Genomic DNA, 18,567 nt, shown 5'->3' on the forward strand with positions numbered 1-18,567 from the left:
GAGCTGGGGATCTAGTTGGGAACACAGGCTGCGTAGGCGAAAAGTATGAATGAATCACTGAATTTTTGGCATGATTTTTTTGAGGGGTGTTGTGACAGTATATTTGCCTCCTTGCATCTGATTTCATATTGTTTGTTAGAGCCTGCCAACTTCATGAGAGTGACTACCTAGGTGTCTAGTGACAGGGTTGGGGGTGGTCCTTCAGAGATCCATTCCAGACTCTCTGGGTAGGGAGAGGGGCGGTGACTCGAAAGGTTCTGCCAGAGGAGCCCTCCTTTATCATAAAGGTAAAAGAAATGGAAGGTTCATCTGTCTAATTTAGTTAAAGGTGGTGGTGCTGGTCAGATGTCCATTGTACCTACTCCCCCCTCCCTGAAAGCAGTTACCACTCTGTTCATGGCCACCCTGCAGACTCCTTACTGTAATGTTTCTGTGGTGTGTAATGTCTGACATTTTGAGAGACCAGCAGGCCCACGTCCCCAGGCCTGCCGTCCTGTCACTCCACATGTTGCACTGATGCGTGTGACGCGCTGAGATCCGGGTTTAACTTCTGCTACACACCTGCATGTTCTCTGTGAAGTTCAGCAGACCGCAGGTAGGACAGGTTTGGAGGGTCCAACACGAACCGGGCCGGGTCCTTGGTAAAACTGAGGAGTCTCACTGATGGCTGTTCTGAGTTTCTGAGGGCCTCTTGTTGCATTTGTATGGCATTAATGTTCTGAAGAAACACTATAAAACTCCCCACCAAAGTCCAGCCACACCTGTTTACAGTGTATACAGATCTTCGCTGCGTCAGAGTCTATATAGGAGGTTTTATGACTCAGTGGTACTCCTTGAATGGATGAGCCTTTAGCTTCTCGTAATTAGTGGTAGTGTAGTAGGGAACTTCATAGTGTTTTTCAGTTTCTGTAGGACAAATTTCTGCAGGTAAGATGGGTCCTGCCCGAGGACCTTCTGTAAAATGCCGGTTAATGAAAGCATCCACATGGTTCTCCCTACATCTGAGCCAGTGTTGGCTATCTGTACCATTTGCAGGCGGGGATGATCTCACCATTTTCATTTGCTTTTTTACCCCCTTATGTGAAGGAAGAATCTTTGCTCGAAAGCCTGTGGATTTGAGTGCTGACTCCACCACTAATGGGTGTGAGAACCTGGGTAAGTTTGTCTCCCTGGGCTGGTTTTGTCATCTGTGAAATAGGTATATATCAAGAAGAAAAAGAATGGTATAAAGCTCAATGACTCAAATTCCTTGGGCGCATTTCCGTCTGCATCTATAATCTGCCTCCACATCGGGGGAGCCCCTGAGCGCTCTGGGTTGTGGCTGATCATTTTTGCACATAAAAACTCACATACATTTTTGTATAGAGAATTAAAATGTTGGACATGAATATAAAGGTCCTTTTAGTTTGTCCTCCCCAAAGGTAAAAACTGAATCGTTTTGGAGAATAACCTTCCTGTTCCTAATGTTTGTCTTTCATGTGTGCAGCCATTAAAAATGTGCAGTGTTGATTGATGGTTACTTAGGACTTAGCGCTGAGCGCTGGGTAATGCAGTTTGGGGATGTAAATCACTGTGGGAAATGTACCTGGAGTCTCTAGTCTTGGAAATGGACTGATTTCACCGTGTTCCAGTGCAGTTTAAAACCAGAGGGGTAGGTATTAGACACATGGGGAAGCTTTCGTGGTGTGTGAAGTGGTTCCTTTTCAGAGCAAAAGTTGTCCACACGAGAGTGTGCCCCTATTTTCAGACAGAGTGCCTACCCGAGGAGATGCCACGGGCCAGCAAATACAGGTGGCCTCACGTCACTGGTCTTTAACTCTCCGATGAGGGAGTTGTGCGCCTTTTGAATCTGGGTTGAAGGGGTGTTTGCTGTGTGTCACAAAAACTCATGGTGAAGACCTCTGTCACAGCACAAGTTAGGGCCGTGGCCCTGCCTTGTTTTAGCGTTGGATGTGTCACTCTGAGCCGCCTTAAGTGTCCAGGGCTTCGATCACTTACAGACCTGCCCCCGAGAGCTCCAGGATTCTTAGGTTGTATCCAGCTTCGGCAGTGGGGAGGCTCAGTCGACTGAGGAAGATGACTCGGGTAACTCGGTTATAACCGCCAGTTCTCTGGGCTGCTTTCAGCACCTGGGCCAGTGGACTCATGCTCGCGTCCTCCATAAATCCAAATCCACCAAGGTATGTGCCACTAATGACGAGATGTGAGGGAGCATCTCAGACCATTGATACTCCTTAGGGGTGCTGGTGCCACGGCTGAGATTCCTGGTGGGGGTGGGGGTTAGGGGAGCACCTACCAATAGTCCCTGAGTGCCATGGGAAGAGATGGATGGCTTCCCCCAAAGAGAATCTTGTAACTCCAATGGCAGGGTTGGTGTCAAGGTGGATCTCAAAATTGGTAACTACCAAGAGGTTCTGGTTTGCTGTTGGAGGCTTAGGTTAACACAAACATGGAATTGTGCTTGCTTCCACCTGTATCTGTATATTAAGGCTTGTCTCTTGCCCATGTCTGTGTGTGTCGGCTGTTCGGATGGTGATCCACAGTCCTTGGAGACCGACTGTGGATGTAGACCCGTACACACTATTACTAAGAGAGCTGAGAGGGCCGTTCCCCTCTGTCTCTGCACTCCACAGTTTCTTGCTATCTCCTTAGATTGCTGTTTGTGATCCTACTACATCCATTTCACAACCAGATTGGAAACCCTGGCTCTCTGGGCATCTGTGGCTGGCACACAGTTTGGTACCCAGACAGTAGGGGGAAAAAGGTGGCTTATGATATTCTAGGTTTTCATGAAAAGGCCCTGCTTTTCTTCTTGGGCTTTCACGGTACGCCCAGAAGCAGGGTGTGGTGGTTAAGAGCTGGACTTCAGGGTCAGTGAGGTGGAGGCGTCCCTGCCAGGGCTCTGGGGCAGGGGTAGATGCCAGCTGGGGCGGCTGGCACATGGTGAGCACAGCACCCGTTAGGCACTACGTGTGCTCCCCGCCCTCTGTGTGCCTGCATAAAATTCCCTTGTTGGAGGGCGCTCCCCGCGTTCTGCTCTAGCCTGCAGCTTCACTGTCCCCCGTTCCTCCCTTTTCTCAGATCGCATGGTTCTCAGGCTGCCTGCACATCAGAGTCCGCCCCACTCAGGCTGTACCCAAGGCAAACTAGAGGTGCTCCTCGGCATGGGATGCAGGCGCCAGTGATTCCCGAGCTCCACACTGCACGAGGGCTTTGGTGCTTTCTGCAGACCATGTAGGAGGGAATGTTGCTGGGGCCCTTGCCAGGGTGTTTACTGGGCAGGTGGCCAGTGACACTGGACTCTACTGTCCCCGAGGCGGAGGGCAGCTGGTGTTGTCAGGACTCTGGCCCTCACCTCGGGCTGGCTGCCCATCCACCTTCAGTCCCTCGAGCTTGCAGGAAGTCTGGACATGACCAGTGCGTTCCTCTGGGGCAGGGTGCTTTCCGGGGCTTGGCAGGAGGAAGTCTGCACCCACAGGGCTTTGGGGCGTGGTGAACCATGGCTCACCAGGAGTGACCCGGAAGGCGTGCCCCCATGATGACTCTCCTGCACCTGGTTGGGAATATGTCAGCTTGGGAGGGGTTTAAAATAGATTTCCGGGGCACACCACCCACATCCCCCAAACACAGAGGTCTGGGATGGGGACAGGGTAACGGAAGAGAATAAAACAAAAATGGCTCCCAAAGCCTGCCGCCCGGTTACCTGTTGACACTTGAAAGACGACATGGGTAGTACGTGCACTTGGGGGGAGTTGGGACAGGAAGGTCCCAGGTGAAGCTGCTTCCGCTGCTGAGCAGCCTCCTGGGTGCCTCCTGTGGGCAGCTGGGCGGGGAGCTGGACCTTTGCCCCCTCTCAACCCGGAACCGTGTTGCAGGACCTGTCCCTGTGCCGGGATAGGGCGGGGTGTGCCCACCACACCCCTGCACACCCTAAGTCTCCCTACCTTGTCTGGAGGTACTGGGTGTCCTTTATGAAACATTGTTATGTGTGTCCTGGCAAATACATCTGCCTGAAAAACAGTACACGGAAGGGACCCTTACCCGCCTGTGCAGACTGCATCCTGCGCCCCCAAAGTTGCTTGGAGAACATCCACCCTCCTCCCCATCGACCAGATGGGGAGCTGAGGCTTCAGTGACTCCTGGCTGCTGCCCTGTGCAGGGCCTGTGGCCACTGCCTGGAGGGCCAAGAGCTTGGTGCTTACGGTGTCCCCCATTTTGGCAACTTCTTGAGCAGCCTTGCCTCAGTTTCCCTGTCTGTAAAGAGGGTTGTGAGGAGGAACTGAGGTAATGCCGGAATGGGCGGGTCCCAGGCATGTGGCGGAGTAGTTAATCCTGGCACCGTGGCCATGAGAGCGGGTGCTCTGCAGTTTGTCCATTGCTCTCCCGAAGTGGGCTGGAAGCTGCCCCAGCGAGAGGAGCGCTCTGGGGGAGGAGGGGGTGTGCTGAGGTCAGCGGCCAGTGTAGGTGCAGCCAGTGTCACCCGGAACAGTTTAGGTGACACCCCTGGGGTCGGCACGGACCCACCTCAAAGGGCAGGAACTGTCTGTTCCCAGTGTTGCAAGGCCCTGACCTCGACCTCAACCTGCCCACAACGCAGGACCAGGGGGGCTCCCACAGAGCTGCCTCTGCTGGGACCTGACCCGCCCAAAGAAATCTGCCAAGTCAGCGCCCCAGCCGGGCTGCCTCCCTCCGTCCATCACGCGTGGGCTTCCCTCCAGGGGCGGAAGCCAGAGCGCAGACAGATGTGCCAGGCACGGGTAGCTGGCCAGTGTGGTCACCGGCCCAATGATGGCAGTCCTGCAATCCTGCGAGGCTCCCGGCCCAGCGGGGGGCGGGGAGTGCCTCGGGGGCGGTCAATTGTTTCCAGGCCCCCGGTGTGGAGCTGACTGGCCCTCTTTGAGGCCGGGAAGGACTGAGCTTGGGCCACATGTGCTGGCACCCGGGCTGGCCTTCCCAGCGGGTGCCAGCAGCGAGGATTTCCGTCCTGGGTGTGACCCGGCAGGGCCTGGTGTCCACCCCGCTGGAACCTTCGGCACAGGCCTCTCCGTCCTTTAAACACTCAATTCGGGGGCTCTATCAGATGCAGTTCTCTGGCTTACATATGCCCCCGAGCTGCCCTTCTGCCCACTTTTTGAAAAGGCTGTCCTCTTTTCATTTCCACGTCCCCTCATGGGAGAGGCCCCCGACCTTCCACTCGTGCATTGTTGTCTCTGGTCATTGTTTCCCATTACGTCTTGAGATTTTATTTACTTATTTATTTATTTACTGGACTGCTTTTGTTTGGCGTCTGTCTTTCCCGCAGGCCGTGTGTGCTCTGGCTTGTCCCTGTGTCCGTTCGGGAAATAGACGATCAGTAAGTAGTGGTTGGAAGGATGAGGCCATCTCTGCCAAGAAAGGGTCAGGGAATGGCCAAACCAGGATCCTACCCCAGATCTGTCTGGCTCCCTTCCTGTCTCTAAGGGCGCTCTCGGGTTCAAAAATTCACTGGGACTGGGGAGGTCCCCTTAACCGAGCCTCAGTTTACTCTTATGTGAAGTAGGGATGACAAAGGTGACTCCCTGACAGTGCTGTGAGCATCTGTACATCATTCAGCGCATTCTTGGCGTGTGTTCCACAGCCCCTGATGTTGGGGGTCTGGCCAGGGACCCAAAGAGATCCCCGTGTGACCTGCCTGACCCTGGTCAACCCCCATGAACTTGGGTTGAGTTTGAGACCCTGTCACTTGCACGCCAGCTTGTGACGCAAGCAGAGGCTGAAATCTTGTCCCACTCCCCGTTGAGCCAAGCACCCCGCAAAGGCCTGACCCCCACAGGGGGACCCCTGGTTGCCCTTGAGCGGCTCCCTAAGGCCGGGAGCCCTGCATTCTCCTGCCATGACTCACTTCCTGTTTGGGCCTGGAATTTGGAAGACTGAGAAACTGCTCAGCGAGCTCCATGGTAACAGCTGGGCCCGCCCACCAGAGCCTTAAAGGGACTGTCCTCCTGGGCCAGGGCTCCTCGGGGGTGATGGTGGGTCGGGTGTTGCTGAAGTTAGGATTTGAGCCCAGCAAGTCTGCTGCCAGGTCCCACAGCCCTCCTCTTTGCCCCTAAGGACCCTCCTCCCCTGCTGCGATGCCCCATCCAGTGGCCGGGCCAGTTGGGAAGGGCCAAGCTTGCAGCCTATCTTGTCCTTCGTCACCTCTCCCTCTCCCACGAGGCTGGGTAACAATATCCCAGGCTGATGGTAACAGTCCCACCAGATCGGCACACACTCTGGACGCTGCCGGGGACAGGGGAGTGGAGCTGGCACCCCAGAGACGGCTGTGGATTGCAGGCTGCAGGTCTCCTTTAGGACACTCACACTCAGGTGTTTGTCCCTCTGAGGCCCTGTGCACGAGGCTGACCTGGGCCTGCCTTGGTCAGGGCCTCAGGAGAATGTGTGGGTGGATGCCTTCCTAGGCTCCTTCAGAAGCTGCTGCCTGGTTCCCTGGGCCTCACCTTGTCCACCTGTAAAATGGCTTTGGGGTCTGGGATACCGGGCAGTCAGGGGTCTGAAACTTGCAGATACATGTCCTCAGGGTTCAGACCCTGCCCCTCCACCTCCACCTCCCTCTGTGTCCCAGGGTGTACCACATGGGGTGCTGGCCTTGCTCTGGGCCTGGCCTGCCTAGGTTCCTGCTGTGGCTGCAGTTCTTCCCTTAGCCTTTGGCAGAAGGTAAACTGCGGCTACGGATGATGCAGGCTCCACGATGCAGGCTCCGGCCTCTCTGTGTGCTGCCAGCTGGGGACCAGACACAGGAACGGACCCTGCCAATCCTGCAGGAATTGGTGTGATGGGCACAGGAGAGGGGCCAGGCCACCCTCCTACCCCCATTTTTCAACGGTTTTTGGGTGCTTTATGTGCAAATCCCATCATCCCATCGTAAGCTTGCCAACCCCCGAGTCCTGCATGGAAGGACCTGTTTTGCCATTGGAGAAGCTATGCCTCAGAGAGGTTGAGGGACTTGTTGGGGAGGTGCCCACCTCAAACATTTGTTTTTCTAAAAAGTCTTGACTCTCTTCTCCCGTGTGACTTTCCTTACCTGAAAAAGGGCACAATCCGATTTCCTTTGAACAGGAGACCCAGTGGGCAGTGTGACGTTGGCATCATTTTACATGCTTTACTTTTTTTTATTCACTCCAGTGAAATGATGATGTTTTGTGGTCTCAGCATAAGGAGAGAAAAATCGTTTCTTTTTCCATGCAGCCATACTTTTTCTTTATTATAAGAAAGGAATTCTGGGGCAGCCCGGGTGGCTCAGCGGTTTAGCTCTGCTTTCAGTCCAGGGTGTGATCCTGGAGACCCGGGATCGAGTCCCACGTCGGGCTTCCTGTGTGGAGCCTGCTTCTCCCTCTGCCTGTGTCTCTGCCTCTCTTTCTCTCTCTCTGTGTCTCTAATGAATAAATGAAATCTTAAAACACAAAAGAATGGAATTCTTGGGGCGCCTGGGTTGCTCAGCTGGTTGGGCATCCGCCTTCAGCTCAGGTCCTGATCTCAGGGTCCTGCAATCCAGCCCTGCTTGGGGCTCCTTGCTCAGTGGGGAGCCTGCTTCTCCTCTCCCTACCACTCTCCCTGCTTGTGCTCGCTCTCTTTCTTTCAAATAAATGAAATCATATATATATATATATAATGGAATTTTTTATTAAAATTGGTGGTTTAGAATATTAGAAGCACACTATTTAAGGAAGTAGAACACCTCCAAAGGCCTTTAAAAAAGTAACACTGATACACAGTCTCCAGACGTAGCCTGCCTGATGTGAACCCCGGCTCAACCAGGGACGAGCTGTGTGACCTTGAGCAAACCCACTTAACCTGTCTGTGCCTCCGTGTCCTCACCTATAAGACGTGGACAATGGTAGTTTCTGTTTCGAGTTATTAGGAGGCTTAGGTGAGTTTAGTGAGTCATAAACTCCTTAGGATGGCATTTGCCATAGTTAACACAGAGCTTGACATGAAGCAGAGCTAGTGGCCTCTGTCTCCCAAGCCCCAATCCTGGTTCTTTTGCAGAGGCAACCTCATATTGTTAGCTGTCCTTCTACCCCAGGAGTCCACAGACTATAGCCTGAGGGCCAAATCCAGCCCACTGCCTGTTTTTGTAGTTTTATTTAGACTTGTGTGTTTTGCATTACTGTCCAGGGCTGCTTTGGCGCTATGAGGGCATTTGTGACAGGCTCCTTATGGTTCGCTGAGTCCCGAAGGTATGGACTGTCTGGTCCTTTATAGAAAGCTTTTGCTGCCTTCTGCTCCCGGAGCATGTCCTGTGATTTTTAAAAAAATTATTAATATTTTATTTGAGTGAGAGTAGGAATGGGGGGGTTCTCAAGAGGGGGGCAGGAGGAGAGGGAGAAGCAGACCCTCCACTGAGCAGGGAGCCCAATGCAGGGCTGGATCCCAGGACCCTGGGACCAGAACCCAAACCCAAGGCAGACATTTAACCAACTGAGCCACAGAAGTGGCCCACATGCGCTATGATTGATTGGTTGATTTATTTTTAAAAGATTTTATTCATTCATGAGAGACACAGAGAGGCAAAGAGACACAGGCAGAGGGAGAAGCAGGCTCCATGCGGGGAGCCCAATGCGGGACTCGACCCCAGGACCCCAGGATCACTCCCTGAGCGGAAGGCAGATGCTCAACCACTGAGCCACCCAGGTGCCCCGTGGCCCATATTTTTAAAATAAAAGCTTGGGGGGCGCCCACGTGGCTCATTTGGTTAAGCATCTGATAGGAGCTCAGTGTGATCTCAGGGTCAAGACCGAGCTCAGCGGGCAGTCTTGGCCCTCTGTCCCTCCCCTTGCTTGTGCTCTCTCGCTCACCCTTTCTCAAAATCTTTTTTTTAAAGTTTAAAATAAAAGCTTGATTGTAAGTAAACATCACCGATAGAAATAAAAATTGAAAAAGGAAAAAGGAACTGTGACAAGGATGACAGATTTAATCTCTCTGTGTATATCTCCATGGTTACCTACATACACGTGTGCAATATGCACATATGCAAATAAGGAGTATGCCCAAAAAGGAGAAATGGACCCAAAGACATGCACAGGGAGTTTTCAGAAGCAGAAATACAAGTGACCAGTCAATATTATGAATCAAAAGTTCAACTTTAAAAAAAAAAAGTTCGACCTTACTTTGTGAAATTCAGATTTGAAAAGGAGCCTCTGTGTTCTGACTTCGCTTTTGAAAAGAAAAGTTGCTACTACCTCGCCCCGGGAAGCCTGACATGATGGGGCCTGGCACACGCTGTTCCTGATGGGCACCTGGCTGTCACGCTGAAAAGGAGGTTGGTCTATAGGAGGATCTTTAAAATCATTCCTAGTCTCCTGTCCTCTAAGCTCCATTTCTAAGTATTAATCCCAACAGGGGGGAAAACCAACTGTAAAAGGCGTTTCTTAAGCAACAATACAAAGTGCAGTATTTGGATTAACAAGACCCCATAAACCTAACGATTGGGAACTGAGCAAACATACCGGCTTCACCAGGCTGCTATTTATAAATATATGGAGCGTGCTCTGACGGTTATTTCAAGAAACGGGGGAATGCTCTTCATACAGTAAATGTGTACAGCATGGTCTTAATTGGACTAGAACGGCGCCAGGCAGCAAGTTTTCAATACACGTCAGCTACTCTTCATTATGAAGGATTTCAAACCTTCTAGTGACCCTTCATTCATTCATTCATTCGTTCATTCATGTAATTCATTGGCCGGGTGACGTGCATCTGAGCGTCTCCCCGGGTCGGTGAGCCGGGAAGGGCTGTGAGGCGTGTCCCTGGCTTCCCTCCTCCCCAACTCGCCGGCTCCCTGGGACTTCCACTGGCTCTGTTTCTGGCTGGGCACTGCCATCTAGAGGCCCCGGGCCCACAGGACAGCTGCCCCTTGCAGGTCCCTTGCAGCCCCTCACACCGACTCTGGGCGCAGCTGCCCAGACCCTCTCTCACTGCACACGCGCTGCCTGGGAGAGCTGCTTGTTTTCTGGAAGCCTCGGAGGACCGTCACCGCGAGGAAGACCCCCTCCAGTTCCCTTGTGGCAAGATCTTTGTATGGATCAAGGAAGCCTTGGGGGCATGTTTCTTAAAATGTGGTCCTTGAACCCTCATTAGTGTCGGTAGGTGGGGACCCTGATAGTAAAGACCCAGGGCCCATCCCATTGCCCCTGAATCAGACCTCCTTGGGGCAGGGGAGGCAGGGATACTGAATGTTTAGAATTCTACCTCCCCCCCTCCACCCCAAGTGATTCTGATACAGGCTGAAGTTGAAGAGCCATCCACCCAGACCAGTGATACTTTATAACGAAATGGGGCTGGGGCTGGGGCTTGGTGCTGAGCCTTTGACTTTCTCCTTTGAAACATACACATAGGGATGCCTGGGTGGTTGCGCATCTGCCTCTGGCTCAGGTCCTGATCCTGGATCGAGTACGTTGGGCTCCCCGTGGGGAGCCTGCCTCTCCCTCTGCCTGTGTCTCTGCTTCTCATGAATAAATAAAATCTTAAAAAGAAACACATAGATAAATTGTTTAAGAGGTTCCTTGACTATTTTTTTAAAGATTTATTTATTCAGAGAGAGCGGCAGAGACACAGGCAGAGGGAGAAGCAGGCTCCACACAGGGAGCCCGACTTGGGACTCGATCCCAGGTTTCCAGGATCACACCCCGGGCTTCAGGTGGTGCTAAACCGCTGCGCCACCGGGGCTGCCCCTTCCTTGACTATTTTAAGGTTTCTTTTTAAATTAAAAATTACCTCCCCCCCTTTTTTAGTGATCTCTACACCCAGTGTAGGGCTTGAGCTCACAACCCCAAGATCAAGAGTCACATGCTTCTCTGACAGAGCTAGCCAAGCACACCTCCCCTAAGACTTTTTTTTTTAAAGAGTATTTTTAGGTTTACAGCAAAATCGAGAGGAGGTACAGAGATTTCTCATACACACCCTACCCCACCCCTGATGCTCAGCCTCCCGCACTATCCACCCCACCAGAGTGGGACGTGTGTTACGGTCGATGAACCTACACTGACTGCATCATCACCCAAACTTACAGTTTGCATACGTGTTCACCTAGGTGGTGGACCTTCCATGGGTTTGGCCACGTGTATAATGACGTGTATCCGTCATTATGGCATCATACAGACTCATTTCACCGTCCTGAATATCTCCACGGGCTTCACCTATTCATCAGCCTCTGGCGACCACAGTGATCCTTTTACTGTCTCCAAACTTTGCCTTTTCCAGAGTGTCCTGTAGTTGGAGACACACAGTATGTAGCCTTTGCAGCCTGGCTTGTTTCACTTGGTGATGTGCATTGAACTTTCCTCCTTGTCTTTTCATGGCTTAAAGTTCCTTTCTTAGTGATGAATAACATCCCATTGCCTGGATGTACCACAGTTTGTGAATAAAGCTGCTGCAAACAGCCACGTGCAGGATTTTGTGTGGACATAAGCATTCAGCTCCTCTGGGTAAATACCAAGGGATGCAATTGCTGGATCACGTGGTAGGAGTATGGTTAGTGGTGTAGGAAACTGCCAGATTCTCTTCCAAAGTCGCTGTTCGATTTTTTGTTCCTGTGAATGAACAAGGGTGCCAGCTGTTCCACGTCCTTGCCAGTATTTCATGTTTTTGGTGTTCAGATTTTGGCCATTCTAACAGGTATGTGCTGGTATCTCACTATTGTTATAATTTGACATGCCTGATGATATGTGATGAGGAGCATCTTTTCTTTTATAAAGATTTTATGGGGGATCCCTGGGTGGCCCAGCGGTTTAGCACCTGCCTTCGGCCCGGGGCGAGGTCCTGGAGTCCCGGGATCGAGTCCCACATTAGGCAGAGACACAGGCAGAGGGAGAAGCAGGCTCCCTGTGGGAGCCCGATGTGGGACTCGACCCAGGGAATCCGGGATCATGACCTGAGCTGAAGGCAGATGCTCAACAGCTGAGCCCCCCAGGCACCCCAGGAGCATCTTTTCATATGCTTATTTTCCATCTGTATATCTTCTTTGGTGAAGTGTCTGTTAAGTTCTTTGGCCCTTTTTAAAATCAGGTTGTTTCTTTACTCTTGAATATTTTCTTTTCTTTTTCTTTTTCTTTTTAAATAAAATAGATTTTATTTTTAAGTAATCTCCACACCCAGCGTGGGACTGGAACTCATAATCCTGAGATCAAAAGTCGTAGTCTCCACGGAATCAGCCAGCTGAGTGCTCCCTTATTGTTGAGTTTTAAGAGCTCTTTGTCTCTTTTGGATAACAGTCCTTTATCAGATATGTCCTTTGCAATATTTTCTCTCAGTGTGTGGCTTGTCTTTTAATTCTCTCTCTCTCTTTTTTAAAAAAAGATTTTATTTATTTATTCATGAGAGACACACAGAGAGAGGCAGAGACACAGGCAGAGGGAGAAGCAGGCCCCATTCCGGGAGCCGGATATGGGACTCTATCCCGGGACCCCAGGATCACGCCCTGAGCGGAAGGCAGACGCTCAACCACTGAGCCACCCAGGTGCCCCTCAAACTTTAAAAGTGCAGTATCTCTGTGGCAGAGAAGAATAAGCAGAATAGCAAAAAATAGGTTTCCTCCTTTTCTAGGGGATATAGGCGAATGAACCAGCCCCCCTCACATCCCAGGGGGTTTGCTAGCAACGGATGGATCCTGCTATCCAGGGCTCACTGTGGCCATGTCTGCAGCACCTGACACCCTTCACAAAAATTAACCCAAGTTTTTTTTGTAACCACAGACTTATATGTAAAATGTAAAACTATCAAACTCCCAGAAGATAGCAGAGGGGAACCCAGATAGATGAACTTGGGCATGGTGATGAACTTTAGTTTTATAGTAATGATTTTCAGATACAACACCAAAAGCACGATCCATGAAATAAATAATTGATAAACCGGTCTTCATTAAAAATCAAAAATATAATAAAAAGAATCAAAAATTTCTGTCCCACATCCCACAGGGTCACCTGGGTGCCTCCGTCAGCTGAACATCTGACTCTTGATTTTTGGCTCAGGTCGTGATCTCAATGTTGTGGGATCGAGCCCCGCATCAGGCTCCACACTCAGTGGGGAGCCTGCTTGTCCCTCTCCCTCCACTCTTGCTCGCTCTCAAGTCTAAAAAATATTGAAAAAAACTTCTGCTCTACAAAAAACAACATCAAGAAAATTAAAAGACATAGGACACCTGGGTGGCTCAGTGGTTGAGCATCTGCCTTTGGTTCAGGTCATGATCCTGGGGTCCTGAGATCGAGTCCCCGCAGGGAGCCTGCTTCTCCCTCTGCCTATGTCTCTGCCTCTCTCTGTGTGTGTCTTTCGTGAATAAATAAATAAAATCTTAAAAAAGATTCTATTTGATAAAATAAGCAATGATTTGAGCGTAAAAGAGTAGAATTGTCAGTGCACTGTTTTTGTAAAATTTCTGTCTTCTGAGCAACATAGAAGAGTTAATTACTAATACCTTATCAATGCCAGGTGCATGAGAAAAAGTATCACAAAATAGGATTTTGCTGTGACCTGGGTCAAGTCACTAACTTCTAAGTCTTCTCATCTGTACAAGAGAATGAACAACTGTACCTTACTGTGGCAAAGGCTGCTCATTATCTCCCAGGATACTTTCTCCCTCTGTTTTTAGCTGGGGCACATAGCTGCACGGAATAATGACTACACTTTCCAGCCTCCCTTGCAGCTATAGCCGTATAACTGCGTAGCCATGTGACCAAGTTCTGGCCAATGGGGCAGAGATAAAAGTGGAATAGAAAACTTCTGGGGAGTGTTGCCTTTCTCTTCTTTCCTCCATCGCCTGAGCTGGATTACAGGTGTAATGGCTGGAGCTGGAGCAGCCCTCTGGAATATGAGGTCCTTTTAGGAATGAAGAATGGAGAGCATGCATAAAAGACCGTGAAGAAAGTCATTTCCCTGACACCATGGAACTGCCACACCAGTCCTGGATCACTTCATCTCAGACTTTTATATCACAGGAAAATAAATATCATCTCATTTAGGTTACTGTCATTTTAGGTTTCTATTACCTATAAACTGAACTTAAGTCGTTTTTTTTTTTTTTAAGATTTTATTTATTTATTCATGAGACACAGAGAGAGAGAGGCAGAGACACAGGCAGAGGGAGAAGCAGGCTCCATGCAGGAAGCCCGATGTGGGACTCGATCCCAGGACTCCAGGATCACACCCTGGGCCAAAGGCAGGCACCAAACCGCTGAGCCACCCAGAGAGCCCACCTGAACTTATTCTTAATAAATGCATGACCTCATCGATGTCTTGGGGAGATTCAATGAGATACTGTATACAACTCACCTATCACAGTACCTGGCACAGTGTAAAAACTCAGGACATGTTAACTCCTTATTAGTACCTTCTGAAGCGTTTGGGTGAAATAACCATCCCGCATTTCTGGGGAGAGCTTTAAAGAGGAGTTCTGCAAAGGAAAACGATCAACTTCTTTTCGGTTCCAAACAATTGCAAAAAAAGATATCCTCAACAACTAATTCCACTAGAAATAATTTCATTTAAGTTCCTCTGCTCTGTTTACTGTTCAAGCTGACAAAGCCCTGCCTTACAAATTGGCATGGTATTTTAATTGGGTGATAAGTCACACATTCTTTTAAATAGCTGTGTTTACAAACACATAGCTCAGTCGTTCCACATTTGAAACCCAGCCTTTCAAAACAATTTAGTTCCATTCTTCTTGGCTTCCTCTGTCTCAAAACACTAGTGGGAATATTTTTCAGGAATCAGTGGCCCCTGTTCAGCTTTGTGCTCTGTCACGGTGGATGGTTCATTGGTCAACTATTTAATTCTACTGTGTCTAATTAATGTCTCTTGACTTGACTGCCCCTAAGGTCCTGTTTACCTGGAAAAAAGACAGGTTAATTTTTTTTTATTTTTTTAAATTTTTATTTATTTATGATAGTCACAGAGAGAGAGAGAGAGAGAGAGGCAGAGACACAGAGGCAGAGACTCAGGCAGAGGGAGAAGCAGGCTCCATGCAGGGAACCTGACATGGGACTCGATCCCGGGTCTCCAGGATCACGCCCTGGGCCGAAGGTGGCACTAAACCGCTGAGCCACCCAGGCTGCCCGACTTGATCACTTTTTCTTAAATTTCTATTTATTTATTCATAGAGACATAGAGAAAGAGAGAGAGGCAGAGACACAGGCAGGCTCCATGCAGGGAGCCCGACGCAGGACACGACCCCGGGTCTCCAGGATCACGCCCCAGGCTGCAGGCAGCGCTAAACCGCTGAGCCCCCCTCATCATTTGTATACGTTACGATCCACACTGTAAGTGAGTCGGTCACCACACAAAGTCACTACAATATTATTGACTGTATCCCCTGTGCTATGTTCCCCACCCTCAAGACTTACTTTGTTTTTTAAAGATTTTATTTATCATGAGAGACACACAGAGAGAGGCAGAGATCCAGGCAGAGGGAGAAGGAGGCTCCCTGCGGGGAGCCCGATGCAGGACTCGATCCCAGGACCCTGGGATCACGCCCTGAGCCGAAGGCAGACAGATGCTCAATGGCTGAGCCCCCCAGGTGCCCACCCAAGACTTACTTTGTAACTAGAAGTTTGTATCTCTTAATCCCCTCCGCCTATTTTGCCTTCCTCCCTCCTCAGCTCTCCCCACGCCTGCTTTCCAGCAGTCTCCTGGATCCATGGGCCTGTTCCTGTTTTGTCTTGGTTGTTTGTTTTGTGTCTCAGATTCTGCACCTAAGTGAATTCATAGCGCTGTTTGTCTTTCTGTGTCTAACTTGTTTCCCTTAGCGCGACATCCGCCAGGCCCATCCACGTTCTCCCAAAATGGCAAGGTTTTCCTCCTCCTGATTTACACCTGCTTAGTTTTCTTTAGGCAAACGTGTATCAGGGTGTCAGCTGCCTTTCCGTGCAAGACAGGGGCTGAATCCTTTCAACCTGCTAGATAAGGCACGCATCCTTAGTCACAAGGTTTTTTGGTTGTTATTAAAGTGTGCTGGGGGGTCGGGGGGCTGTGTTGCCTGGGTGGCTCCTTCGGTGAAACACCTGCCTTCGGCCCAGGGCATGATCGTAGAGACCCGGGATCGAGTCCCATATCAGGTTCCCTGCATGAAGCCTGCTTCTCCCTCTGCCTGTGTCTCTGCCCCTCTCTCTCTGAGTCTGTGTCTCTCATGAATAAATAAATAAATCTTAAAAAAAAATTAAGGACACCAGTCTTCCTGAATTAAGGGCTCACTGTCACGACCTCATCGTAACCTGGTTACTTACCTCTGTTGGTCAGACAGTGGCCTATATGGTCACGTTCTAAAGCCCTGAGAGTTAGGGTCTCAACATTTCTTTTGGTCTCAGCCAGTTCAACCAGTTCAACCCATAACATCCACCCTCTTTAAGGGAGATCCCACAACGGACAGTGTGGCATGCTTGAAGTCCCCCCAGCTGTCTCTGACTTTCCCCATTCCACATCGTGGCTCTCTAAAAGTTTGAGCTCAGTGTTATCCGTGCAGAAGGGGAGCAGTCGCATGCGATGTTCACGGAGGAATCCCCGAGGGATCCTTGAACGAGTCTCCAGATGGCCTCCATTCTGGGCAAGCAGGTTGAGGACAGAGAACCTGCTCAAGGTCCCCTGGACCCAAGGACAGAACAGGATTCGGAGGAAAGGCTTTGCTTGAGAGCCTGCATAGCCAACTGGTAGAGACGGGATACCCTGGGGACTGGAATTCCAGCCTGCCTAGCCTGGAATCCGGCTCTGGACCGTGTAGCTAAGTGACCTTGGGCAAGTCACATGACCTCGGTGTGTCTTAGTTCCCCTGTCTTTAAAGGGGTCGATGACATTACTAATCACAGAGAGTCACTGTGAGGCTTAACGACCATGCCTTCATTGGGGACATATTTATTGGGATCCTTTACTAGATACTCTAGGGTCTATCTAGAGATAAAGCATTGAACAGGTTCAGGAGGGAATTATTTAAGTAAGTTGGAAGGACTGTAAGTGCTACCAGCAAAAACAAAGCAGAGAATGGGGAAGAGAGAGGGTGGTGGGTTTTGTAAATGGACCTCGGAACAAAGACCTGAAGGGGAAGAGGGAGGGAACTGTGAGGACACAGGAAGTGCAAAGGCCCTGGGGCAGGCATGTGCCCGGTTGGTTTGAGGGCAGCACAGAAGCCAGTGTGGCTGGAACACAGCAGGGAAGTGGAAAGGAGGAGGTGAAGGCAGAGATGTTGGAACTTTGACCCTACAAAGAGGTCAAGTTTAACCATTGGAAACACGGCACACGATTTTGGGGGCACTGCTTTCCCTGGGGACCATACTGGGTGTTGGGGCCTCAAAGAACTCAGCCCTGCACTTGGGGCCATTGGAGGTTTGCAAAGAGGCTTTCTGGGGAGTCCCTGGGGCTGCATCTGGAGCTGCTTAGTTCATGAACCAGGAACGGGTGCTCGGAAAGCCTTTGGAAGCAGAACAAATGCACGCTTTCAGAGTCTTGTGGCTTATTTATTGGAAGTGACTTAAAAATTTCTCCTGTAAAAAAAAAATTTTTTTTTTTTCTCCTGTGAGGGTGAAGCCCGTTGCTTGCCTGGGTTTCTTTCTCCCCTGTGCACACTGGCGGCTGGAGCTTGGCTCACCTGCTTCTCCGGCAGCAAGTCCAGCAAACGCTACCAGCCTTTGGATGGGCACAGATAATATATATTCTTTTGAAGCACATTTTTATTATTACTCAAATCTTTGAAATGCGAGGCTGTTGAATTTGGAGCTTGGCTCCGATGGGGCCGCTGGACGATGGGGCTGCTCGACGGAGCTCTTCCCTGCTACCCCCCCACCCCCCCACCCCCCAGTGGCCCAGCAGTTACCTTCCTGGTTCCCTCTGCTCTGCAGGATGACAGTTCCTGTACCTGTGCCTCTGGATCCTTCCCTTGTTCTGCTCTGTCCCCTTGTCTCTGCCTTGACTCCAGGAACGTTGACACTGGGGCTGGGAGCTTCTGTGTTCGCAGCGTCCCTGCCTACCCCCACCCCCCCAGGTGCCAGGGGCATCTCCCCCTCCCTTCTTCATCTGTCTGTGTCTCTCATTAACCTTTCCTCTCTCTGTCTCTGGCCAACACGAGTCACGGGTTGGGGCTGACCTGTCCCTGGGGCCGGGAAGCCGGGCTGCACCCCGAAACCCCGTGTCTGTCCTGGGTGTGCTCTGCCTCCCGCTCCGCTTCCATGGGGTGGGGTCGTGAGCTGGCGGAGGGGTGGGAGGGCGGCGGGGGGCCAGGGGGACTGTGGGAGCTTCTCCTTGCCGAGTCTGCAGAACCCAGAGGGTGGGGTGAACTCCACCCTCCAGGGATATGTGTTCGAGACCCATCGTTTTGGGCTTTGGACAAACCTGGGTGATAGTGGCCTGTGTCCTGCGTCCAGGACCCCAAAAGAGCAGCCGAGTAACCGCTGGCTACGTCGGGCCCTCCCGCCTCTCACCGGAACCTGAGTCTGTGACTCAGTCGAGTGGCAGGTGTCTCCTGAGTTCTCCTGGCCTGCACCTGGCCCGTCACCTCTACGCGATCAGGTGAGCGCGGCTGGCCCAGGACCCCGAGCGTGTGCCTGCTTCGTGTCC

The sequence above is a fragment of the Canis lupus genome, chromosome 8, assembly GCF_048164855.1.
Source record: "Canis lupus baileyi chromosome 8, mCanLup2.hap1, whole genome shotgun sequence".
Taxonomy (NCBI): Eukaryota; Metazoa; Chordata; class Mammalia; order Carnivora; family Canidae; genus Canis; species Canis lupus.